The sequence below is a fragment of the Rana temporaria genome, chromosome 11 (assembly GCF_905171775.1).
Source record: "Rana temporaria chromosome 11, aRanTem1.1, whole genome shotgun sequence".
NCBI classification, from domain to species: Eukaryota; Metazoa; Chordata; class Amphibia; order Anura; family Ranidae; genus Rana; species Rana temporaria.
Window position 1 is genome coordinate 13,909,025 of NC_053499.1, and position 12,003 is coordinate 13,921,027.

A 12,003-nucleotide genomic window follows, 5' to 3' on the forward strand; every position below is an offset into this window, starting at 1 on the left:
GGAGCCCAGCTATAAAATAACAGCTTAAAAAAAAACTTTAATATTCGTAATTGAAAAGAAAAAACAGTGCAAACCTTCCCTCTCCTCCTTTTTACCGAATACATCTTGCGACAAAACTACAGGTGCGTTTTAAGTATGGAGCCAGCCAACCCTCGGGATTAATGCGCCATCAGACATTAATTTTCTACCCAAGGTCAGGAAGATCTATACAGACACCCATCATTTTCCCTTGTCACTTTATTTATTTATTTTCAAAAATTTATTGTAAACACTGGAGGCATAATTCCTCGTCTACGGCATTACAAGAGTAATTCATGGTTCATCCTTATGACTAAAACCCAGCACGCATAGCTCTTTATTACTGGAAATGGTTGCAAAACGCAGAAAGGCAAAAAATCCTCACCTGCAGCATGGGCCGTCGCCATGGCGACCGTGCAAGAGCAGGCTGACTCATGGCAGATAATTACCCATTACGGTGCCAGACGATTCACAGAGGTTTTTCCCTATATAGCTTTAACTGCTTGAGAGCCTGGAAGATTGTAAAGTCGAGGTTCCATCGCTCACACTTATCGTCGTTTCCGTCTGCTGTAAAATTTACGGCGCCGTCTCCAGCTAATACCGGGATTCCGCATGGCGGCATGCTCATAAATAATTATCCGTTGGAAAAAGTTACTGCCGGGGCCATAGTATGTGCTGGGAGTTCTGCGTCCCCGGGGGATTCCTAGGCGCTGTGAGTCTATCTTCAATCCTGTCTTTTATGCTAAACTAGCTGAATACACGGCGTTGCCCGGTCTTCCTATCTTAACCTTTTGGGGAGGAAAATCATAGTAATATAAATATACCCATCTTTTATATAAGGGTGTAGGTAAGGGTTAATTTAAGTGTCATATATTTTTATTTGGCATATAAGTAATATGTGTACCAGGTATTATTGAAATATCTCCAGGCGTACAGAAGTTATGTGGGAACATACATTTCCCATTGATTTGCATGGGACTTTAAACAAAAACCCCGACCCTCACAAATGGGGGTAGTTAAGGGATAAATTAACTATCCTATAGTTTAAGTGGACATGAAGAAACCTTTCCGTATTTGGAGATGAAGGGCCAGATCCACATACATGTAGATCGACGCAGCGTATCAGAGATACACTAAGCCGCCGTACCTTACCTGGCGCATTTTCGAATCCTCAGCGATTTTGCGACGTAAGTTACGGCAGCGTAGTGTATTTCTGGCGGCGGATTTGAAATTGGGCGGGTTGGGGGCGGGTTTCGTTTAAATGAAGCGCGTCCCCGCGCCGAATGAAATGCGCATGCGTCGTCAAGAAATTTCCCGCCGTGCTTTGCACGAAATGAAGTCGCAACGACGTCATTTTTTTAACTTAGACGTGAGTTACGTCCATCCCTATTCACAGACGACTTACGCAAAAAAAAAAAAAAATCAAATTTCGACGCGGGAACGACGGCCATACTTAACATGGCAAGTCTATGTATACGCCGAAAAATACCAGCTTTAACCATACGCCGGAAAAAGCCGACTACAGACGACGTTAGAAAATGCGACGGCCGCGGTTACGTTCGTGGATCGTCGTAAATCGGTAATTTGCATACCCGACGCGGAAAACGCCACCCAGCGGACGCCGAAGTATTGCATCTTAGATCCGAAGGCGTACGAAGACACACACCCGTCGGATCTAACCCAGAAGCCGTCGTATCTTGGTTTGAGGATTCAAAACAACGATACGACGTGGGAAATTTGAAAGTACACCGGTGTATGAGTAGATACGCCGGCGTACTTCGTCTGTGGATATAGCCCCGAAATCTCTTTTCCTCTAGACGTAAAGAGTGCCCCCTTGTCCTCAGTGTTGACCGTAAAGTGAATAACTCAACACCAAGTTCACTGTATGGACCCCTTATATATTTGTACATGTGGATCATATCCCCCCTTATTCTCCTCTTCTCAGACAACAGATCCATCCACAGAATCTGCAGTTTTTCAGTTCTTATAACAGACAGAGGGGAGACATTTGACAGGTAAGGATACATGCAGGAGATGTACTAGCTATGAGTAAGCACTGAAGCTACAGTGCGAAACGCGTTGGCTTTTGTCCAATTTTTGCTGTGGCATGTTCTTTTTGTGAGTGATTTTAATTAAAGGGAAATTTTTTGGAGTGCGGCTGTCCAAGTTTCCTTTATATTTTTGCATTACCATTGCATTGCCGGCACCCAGGTTTTGGTTCTAGTGAGGAGGCTCCTTGATTACTACTGAGCGGTCATCTTTCTTTCTATACATGCAGGAGACATGTATATCCTTATAGATCAGTACTATGGAATTAGTTTAGAAAGGATGAGAGTGGGTTTACATCCACTTTAACCTACACGGTAGACAACGGCGCAGGCGCACTGAGCGTGCCGGGTCTTGAATGGGATAGTGCCGGAAAAGCGCGCATGCGCAGGTTCGTGCCGGAAAAGCGTGCATGCGCAGGTTCGTGCCGGAAAAGCGCGCATGCGCGAGAGTGACATCATCGCCGATCCGGCCAATCACAGCGCCGGAGCGGCGATAGCCAAAAGTCGCTATGGGTATTATGGCGGCGGCAGAGGAGAGGAACGAGGGTCGCTGCGGGGGCTTCGATCTAAGGTAAGTAATTGATAATATGCTAGTCATACTAGCTCATTATGCCTTTGTCTTGCAGGTTTTTATTTATTTTTATGTTTTTTTTTTAGTCTACAACCACGTTAAACTTACAATTTTGTTTGCGAAGTTTAGTTATCTCATGTCCATAGGATCCAAGCCTCAGGTGGCACAAACAGTGACGCTATCCTGTCCGCCAGTAATTCCCTCCTTTTACCGTTTGTTCTGCTCTCTGGTGGGACCCTCAAGCAGCTTTCTTCCTCCTCCTGTCCTTTAAAGCCTCATACACACGATCAGATATCTGATGGAATCTAATCCGATGGATTTTTTCTACAGATATCCGATGAAGCTGACTTTCATCAGTCTTGCCTACACACCATCAGTCAAAAATCCGACTGTGCCAAAACGCGGTGACGTAAAACGCTACGGCGTGCTGAGAAAAATGAAGTTCAATGCTTCCGAGCATGCGTCGACTTGATTCTGAGCATGCGTGGATCTTTGACCGATGGACTTCCACACAGACGATCTTTTTTTTCTATCGTTTTTTTATCCATAGGATGAATTTAAAACATGTTTTTTTCACCGATGGAAAACAAACCGATGGGGGCCACCCACGATCGGTTCGTCCGATGAAAACGGTCCATCGGTCTGTTTTCATCAGACAAACCGATCGTGTTTACAGGGCTTGAGGCTCCTATCAGCTTAAGTTCCTACTGCATATCTAATTAATGAAATCTCATCCACATAAGCCCCGCGCTTTTATACCGACCGCCGCACTTCTGCCGATTTCAAGCTTCTCTAAATAAGTAATGTCCCCGTGGTTGGTGTCCACTGGCCGCTCAACAGCTGACTTCACTTGTCACATCTGCTTGGCGCAAACTGGGGGAGCTCTGGGAGGTTTTTCAGTTTGAGAGGAATAATCAGCTGAGCTTTGTAACCGTTTAAGAGCATTTGCATGCATTATTTGCTAATTAGCAGTTTTAATTGCTTTCTGACACTAATACAGACTGTGAGTGGAAAAAGCTATAATTCGAAAATATCTTATAATGCACAACCACAGGCAACTGCTCATTAGAACTATGTCATTAATATTACTATTTTTTTATTATTATGCACCGCCTCTGTTAGGGTCTGTTTTGTTTCAAGTATTACTTTAGCTTTTGACATATCTCCTTTAGACCTTGGCCCAGTTGCGGCCCAATCATAGGGGGCACCCGGGCGCCGTACCCCCCCCCCCCCCTTCTCCTGAAGTCATAAAAAAAAAAAAAAAAAATGGGCCCTTTAAGAATTTAAGAATGTCGTTTTTACTAATATTGACTGCAGCGCCGCCCCCTCTGGCTCTCGCAAATAACATACATTTATGCATTGCAATTAAAGGGCACAGTGGTGACAATTGGCACAGTGGCGACAATTGAGGGGCACAGTGGCTGCGTTTGATGGCATGGCACAGTGGTGACAATTGATGGCACAGTGGCTGTGTTTGATGGCATGGCACAGTGGCTGCGTTTGATGGCATGGCACAGTGACTGCGTTTGATGGCATGGCACAGTGGTGCGAATTGATGGCATATTGACTGCATTTGATGGCATGGCACAGTGGTGACAATTGATGGCACAGTGGCTGCGTTTGATGGCATGGCACAGTGGTGAAAATTGATGGCACAGTGGCTGCGTTTGATGGCATGGCACAGTGGTGACAATTGATGCCACAGTGACTGCATTTGATGGCATGGCACAGTGGTGACAATTGATGGCATAGTGACTGCATTTGATGGCATGGCACAGTGGTGACAATTGATGCCACAGTGGCTGCGTTTGATGGCATGGCACAGTGGTGACAATTGATGCCACAGTGGCTGCGTTTGATGGCATGGCACAGTGGTGACAATTGATGACACAGTGGCTGCGTTTGATGGCATGGCACAGTGCTGACAATTGATGCCACAGTGGCTGCGTTTGATGGCATGGCACAGTGGTGACAATTGATGCCACAGTGGCTGCGTTTGATGGCATGGCACAGTGGTGACAATTGATGCCACAGTGGCTGCGTTTGATGGCATGGCACAGTGGTGACAATTGATGCCACAGTGGCTGCGTTTGATGGCATGGCACAGTGGTGACAATTGATGGCACAGTGGCTGCGTTTGATGGCATGGCACAGTGGTAACAATGGAAGGCACAGTGGCTGCATTTGATGGGCACAGTGAGGCTGAACATTTTTTTTTTGCGCCCCCTCAAAAGCTTTGAGCACCAGCCACCACTGCCTTGGACTGTTTGCCCAGCATGGTTACCTCCTGAATAAGCACCTTCAACAACTCTCCAAAAGACACGTCAATTTTTATCCGACACAGTGCCTGATTACCAAATAGGCAGAATAGGCACTATGGCCCAGATTCACAAAGGAGATACGACGGAGTATCTCAGATACTCCGTCGTATCTCTGAGTATCTATGCGACTGATTCATAGAATCAGTTACGCATAGATATCCCTAAGATCCGACAGGTGTAATTGTTTTCAGAGCTTCTTAGTGAGGGAGATGTATATAACCAGCCTTAATATTTATCACGCTCTGGCCAATCCCTAAAGAGGAGTGTCCAGAAAGGGGCTGGAAAGGTGATAAATAATTAAGCATTGGAGAACTTGGAGAATTGGGTTCCTTCTTCCCAGAAGCATTCCAAAGCCTGATGAACTGCTCTGGTCAGGTAGCCCATGGACTGTGCAGCTGTTCTAGAGGCCTCAGAGTTGTCATGGCTGAGGGCCTACAGTAGAGTAAACTTTCACATTCCAGTGTCAGAAGTTTCTGTTTGTTTTTGAAACATGAAACATGAGGCATGCGGCACGACACTGCACAGATTAATGCATGACCTCTATCTGTAGTCTAAGAACTGACACTTCCTGTGAAGAAACTACATATACCACAATCCCTGGGTCACTCAGTGTGGTCACCTGCAGGTTAAAGCTAAATGGTAATTAGGTCTGACACAGACACAAACAGGCAGAGCAATTAACAGAGAGATCACCATGCTTTTCATCACTCACAAATTTGTAATGCAACAGAGAGGAAAAGTTGAGGCATGGATTGGAACCCGGAACAAGAAGTTGCTTGCCCCTTTGGCAAAGAGGGAGCTGTCCCCTGCAGTATTTCATCCCTGCCACTAGATGTCAGTCTTCCCAGTCCCAGACGCGTTTTGCACACAGTTAGTGCTTAGTCATGGCTAAGCACTAACTGTGTGCGAAACGCATCGGCTGTCCCCTTATGTGACTGCATTTTTGGATTTGCATGTCCAGTTTTTATTAATAAAGACTACTTCTTCAAGTTCCTTTGGAGTGCGGCTTGTCCATCCATTTCCACTTTTCCATGTTTGCCTAGTGCATTGCCAGCACCTTGGATTCCTGGGAGGTCCCTTGATTTGCCTGCTAAAGATCCACCCGGAACGGTGACTCCTCTTCTCAGGTGACACAGATAGGTGGCACTGATGGGCACTGATGAGGCTGCAATGATGGGCTCTGATGAGGCGGCACTGATGGGCTGCACTGATGGGCACTGATTGATAGGCAGCACTGATGGGCACTGATGATGTGGCGTTCATGAGGTGGCACTGATAGCCAATGATAGACTGCACCGATGGCCACTGATAGGCGGCACTAATGGCCACTGTTGAGGCTGCACTGATGGGCACTGATGATCAGGCTGTAAAACGTGACACTGATGAGTAGGCACTAATGGGTACTGATTGGAAGCACTGGTGGGCACTGTTGGGACTGCAATGATAATCAATGTATGTGGCTTTTTTACACAAGCCGCTCTCTTCTCCTCATTCTGTCAGCGCGAGGAAAGGATTGCCGATAACCGGCTTCTGTTTACATCTGTGATCAGCTGTCATTGGACACAGCTGATCATGCGGTAAAGAGCCGCTGATTGGCTCTTTACCCGTATCCGCGATCAGCAGTGTCCGGAGGAGGACACTGCTATCACAGAGCTTGCCCCCCTGCACCCCGCAGATGGCACGCGGCGGCGTGATCACAGGAGGCCGTCATATGATCGCCTCCCGGCCGCGCTGTAGCTGTCATTCGGCTATAGCACAGTCAGTGCTTGTAGCTGCTGACTTTGGCATTTGGGTGCCATTTATTAATAAATACCCCAAACACCCTAAAACAATGGGAGTGAACAGCGCACAGAAATGCAGTGGTACAAGACGCACAAAAATCCTCCCCATAAAGGGTATAGGAGCTACTTTGTCATTTCACTTCCAGTATTAACGCGATGACGTCGCTGGCCCCACCGACGCGTTTCGTCACTGACCCAAAGGAGCTACTTTGGCACATTTTAAGTGCATAGGGCAGTTCATTCAAGTGTAGACGCTTCTCGTCGTTCACATGTGAATGGGGCCAGTTTTTTTAAACTTTTGGGGCAGATTCACAGAAGAAGTACGCCGGCGTATCTGCTGATACTCCGGCGTACTTTCAAATTACTCGCGTCGTATCTTTAGTTTGTATTCTCAAACCAAGATACAACGGCATTTGTGTAAGATCCGACAGGTGTACGGCTTCGTACGCCGTCGGATCTTAGATGCAATACTTCCGCGCCCGCTGGGTGGAGTTTGCGCCGTTTTCCGCGTCGGGTATGCAAAGTAGCTATTTCCGTCGATCCACAAACGTACGAGCGGTCGTCGCATTCTCTTACGTCGTCTGTAGTCGGCTTTTTCCGGCGTATAGTTAAAGCTGCTATTTTGTGGCGTATAGATAGACATGCCATGTTAAAGTATGGCCGTCGTTCCCGCGTCGAAATTTGAATTATTTTTTTTTGCGTAAGTCGTCCGTGAATAGGAATGGACGTAAGTCGCGTCGAGGTTCTAAAAACGACGTCGCTGCGACGTAATTTCGCGCAAAGCACGGTGGGAAATTTAGAGATGGAGCATGCGCAGTACGATCGGCGCGGGAACGCGCCTAATTTAAATGATCCACGCCCCCTACCTGGATCATTTGAATTAGGCGGGCTTGCGCCGGTGGACTTTACGCTACGCCGCCTCAACTTTACAGGCAAGTGCTTTGTGAATCAAGCACTTGCCCGTAAAACTTGCGGCGGTGTAACGTAAATGAGATACGTTACGCCGCCGGAATTCTATGTGAATCTGGCCCTTTCTTCTTATTGAATTCTATAAAGCCGTCATTATTCCTGTCGGAATGTGTAGTAAATAAGCGCATAATAACATTATCTCCCGTAATAATTGGCTGTTTACAAATTGGAAAGGAATCCATTACTTTCTGCAATGTTTCTGACCTTATCAGCGTTCTATTGATCAGACACCGGGGCTAACTTTAGAATTATTCGTGGTTTTGGCGGCGTGAAGTAGAATTCATTTCCCTCCCCCTTATCGGAAATTCTGCGATATGCCGTTTATTCCTATGAGAAAAGACAATTACTGCTTGATTGAGCCAACGCAATGACTAAATATTACCCAGAGATTTACAGTGGAAAAAACAAAACGATCACGGAGATTTATTTATTGGAAACTTGGCGAAGAGGAGGAGTCCCTTTTTTTTTTTTTGCTCCCGGATCTGCGGGGGGCTTAAAATATGAAAATACAAGTTACTGTTGAGACCCAAATGGCGTCTCGGTACGAAATGCTCCTAATTTGCAAGAAATGGTTATTTTATTACATTAAGGGAAAGGTTAATGAGCTGTGTGCTGAATCCTGATTATTATCATTCCAAACACAACTTATAATTAAATCTGAACTTTTAATTTAACCTGTTCTGCTCAGATACTCAATCGGCTTAGAAAGTAACGACTTTGCAAAGGTATTTTACTGAAATAAACAAAATAGATACCTTGGGAGACTTTACCTTCCCTATTGAGTTTTGATACAATAATTAGCCAAAAGTATGCAGATTCCTTCCCGCTGGTAATCTCTCATGCCCCTGTAGACGTCCTATTGGATCGAAACGTGTCGGGCTATGCATTTTGCTCCCCATATTGCTTTTAAAGTGGAGTTCCACCCATAAATATAACATTACATCAGTAGTTTTAAAAAAAATGTCATTAGTCCTTTACGGATTTTTTTTTTTTTTTAGATGCCTTCAAAGTGTTGTTGCTAGGCAGAATAGTTAATCTTCCCACTTCCTGCACCTAGGTGCTTAATGCTTCCTAACCTACACCGCACAGACTCCTGGGAATGTAGTGGGTGTAACTTTCCAGGAGTCTGTGCACTCCCCAGTCTCAAAGAATCATGTGACTTGGACAGCACAGGTGCTGAAACCTGATCTGACACTGCTTGTGCAGCACTGAGCATGTGCAAGATCTGCAAGGCTGAAATCCAGGAAGTCATACAGTCTGGCTTCATGATGCCCACACTTAAGATGGCCCCAGTCAATTTCTATTTTATAAAGTGTCTAAATGCTGTAACAACCTAACAAAACGGACCTTAGTTTACAGACTAACTTTACTAGAATACATTAAGCTTGTGTATTACAGGGGTATTTATATTTAAAAAGTGAAATTGTGGCCGGAACTCCGCTTTAATTCCTATGAATTGTGATCACCTTTTTTTATAATATATTATATTTTATTACTGTATTTTCCGGTGTATAAAACGACCCCCAGTGGCGGAACTACCGCCATAGCGACCCACGTGGGCGCTATGGGGCCCGCAGCTGAGTGAGGATCAGGGGGGGCCCGGTGAGGATAAGAGCATCGCCGGCACGGTCTCCCAGCCAGGGGAAGAGAGAGGAGAGGAAGAGGCGAGCTGTCCGTATCAGCAGAGAGCGGAATTGCCCGCTGCAATAGCTTTCATTAGAACTTCCAGTGTTCCCGGGGCTCATGTCACATAGCTCCACCTCTTGGTCCGGCACCTTTGATCGACAGAACGCCGGTCCAGTGTCGGACATGTGACGTCATCAAAGGCGCTGGGCTAAGAGGTGCTAAGAGGTGTGACGATGAGCCCTGGGAAGACGGGAAATTCAAATGAAAGCTATTACAGCGGGCAATCCCTCTCTCTGCTGTATAGGGCACAGGTCACGCTGTATGGGGCACAGGCAGTTCAGACTGTATTGGGCACAGGCAGGCCAGGCTGTATTGGGCACAGGCAACGCTGTATTGGGCACAGGTCATGCCGCATTGGGCACAGGTCATGCCGCATTGGGCACAGGCAATGCTGTATTGGGCACAGGTCACGCTGTATGGGGCACAGGCTGGCCAGGCTGTATTGGGCACAGGCAGGCCAGGCTGTATTGGGCACAGGCAGGCCAGGCTGTATTGGGCACGGGGAACGCTTTATGGGGCACAGGTCACACTGCATTGGGCACAGGTCACGCTGCATGGGGCACAGGTCATGCTGTATAGGGCACAGGTCATGCTGTATGAGGCACAGGTCACGCTGTATGGTGCACAGGTCACGCTGTATGGGGCACAGGTCACGCTGCATTGACACTAGGGCGGCTCTGGGGGGCCCCACACAACATTTTGCTATGGGGCCCTGTGATTTCTAGTTATGCCCCTGACGACCCCCTATTTTTCAAGTGAAAACATACCTTCCAAGGCAAAAACATGGATTCCACCGATCATTGCAGCCTTTGCTCACCTGTGCCAACATTGCAGCCCCTGCTCACCAGTGCCAACATTGTAAATATGTAACTTACCGACCCCTTCCCTTTCAACGTGAGTGATCGGTAGTATGTGTTGAGTTTTGGGGTGCACACCCTAATGCAAAAGGCTGTGCACGCCCTATGCATGGATATAAACTAAAAATAAAAAAAAAAACATATTTAAAAAAAAAAGAAGAAAGAAAAAAGAGAGATTGAGAGAAAAAAAAATAAAACAATAGAAAAATTTGGGAAGTTAGAAGGAGAGGGAGGGTAAGGAGAAAGATAACAAGAGAGAAAGAAATAAGAAACAAGTAATAGAAAGGGAATAAGGAAAGATAATGAGAAAAATTACACATAAGAGAGAGAAAGAAGGAAAAATTATTTAAAGCGGAGTTCCACCTAAAAATGGAACTTCCTCTTAACCCACTCCTCGCCCCCTTACATGCCACATTTGGCATGTCATTTTTTTGGGGGGGGGGAGTGGGGGCTTCAGGAGAAGGGGACTTCCTGTCCCACTTCCTCCTTCCACCGAGGGGCTGGAAAGGCGATTAGCTTAATCGCCTTCTTGCAGCCCCTCCCTGTAGGCGAGCGCCTGTCCAATCGGAAGGCACCGCGCCGCTCGCGCATGCGCAGTGCCGCTCGCGCATGCGCAGTGGGTGCCCGGCCGTGAAGCCGAAAGCTGTCACTGCCGGGTGCCCATACTAGGAATGAAGACGCCGGCCGGCAAGGGGGGGCGAGGAGCGGAGCCCCGGCCGGCGCGTCGCTGGAGCCGTGGAGCAGGTAAGTGTCTGTTTATTAAAAGCCAGCAGCTACACTTTTTGTAGCTGCTGACTTTTAATAAATTTAAAAAAAGGCTGGAAAACCGCTTTAAGAAGTAAAAGTGAGGAGGCGTTGCAAGAGAGCAAAGGAAATAGAAGAAGATAGGGAGGGCGATCCTGTATTATAAGGACAGGAAAGGACGGAGGGAGATTACACTGAATTTAATATATTTTTTTCCTGGACTTATTTACTATACTTCTCTTCCATAATATAATGCATACAGCTGTAATCTAGAATCCTCTTCCCTTCTGTACAGAAGTGTCACATGGACAAAGGCTGTCATCATAGCCTGTAAGAGGGGGAGCTGTCCGAGGTCCTGAAATGTCTTGGAATGGAGCCTGTGAACTGTTCACAGAGGGAGATATTGTCCTCTCCATGACATCTAAAGAAAAGAGGTTCGCAGACGATCTCAGCGGTCACAGGGGAGCTCGCCGGCTTCCTAAGACACAAAATGTGCCTGACAGTAAATGGCTGCCACTTCAGATGAGCAGAATTCAATTTGAATTTCAATACTGGTCTCTTGCTGAACTGTGTTAAATCATTTCATTCCTCCAGCCGCCAAAATTAAATTGTAACGTCTTCGGAAAGAGCCATCCTGTGCTCCAATATACCCGTTTTCTTTAAGCATAGAGAATATCGGAATGCACCAAGATGCAATGCGTTTGAGAGAAGATTTAAGGCACATTTATTTATTTTTTCCTTCTTTTTACTTTTCAGATTTATAAAAGGGTAAGATTAAATATTTAAGAGGTTAAACATTTTTGAAAAAATTGGGAAAGATCTAATTTTGTGAAAACTCAAAATCAATAGCCATCAGCTTTTTTTTCTTAGTCTGTAGGGTTCAATATTGAGTTAGCTCACCCTTTGCAGCTATAACAACTTCAACTCTTCTGGGAAGGCTGTCCACAAGGTTTAGGAGTGTGTCTATGGCAAGGGTGTCCAAACTTTTTTCAAAGAGGGCCACATTTG

The 12,003-nt window shown here is 46.2% G+C and overlaps 1 long non-coding RNA gene across 1 annotated transcript in view; it reads left to right on the forward strand.

Moving 5' to 3' along the window:
- The first annotated feature begins 504 nt into the window (after nt 1-504).
- Nucleotides 505-12,003, forward strand: part of LOC120917057 — a 91,926-nt gene continuing 80,427 nt past the window's right edge. The window contains exon 1 of the long non-coding RNA XR_005744162.1: nt 505-730. This is a non-coding gene — a long non-coding RNA (uncharacterized LOC120917057). The remainder of the gene's footprint in view (nt 731-12,003) is intronic.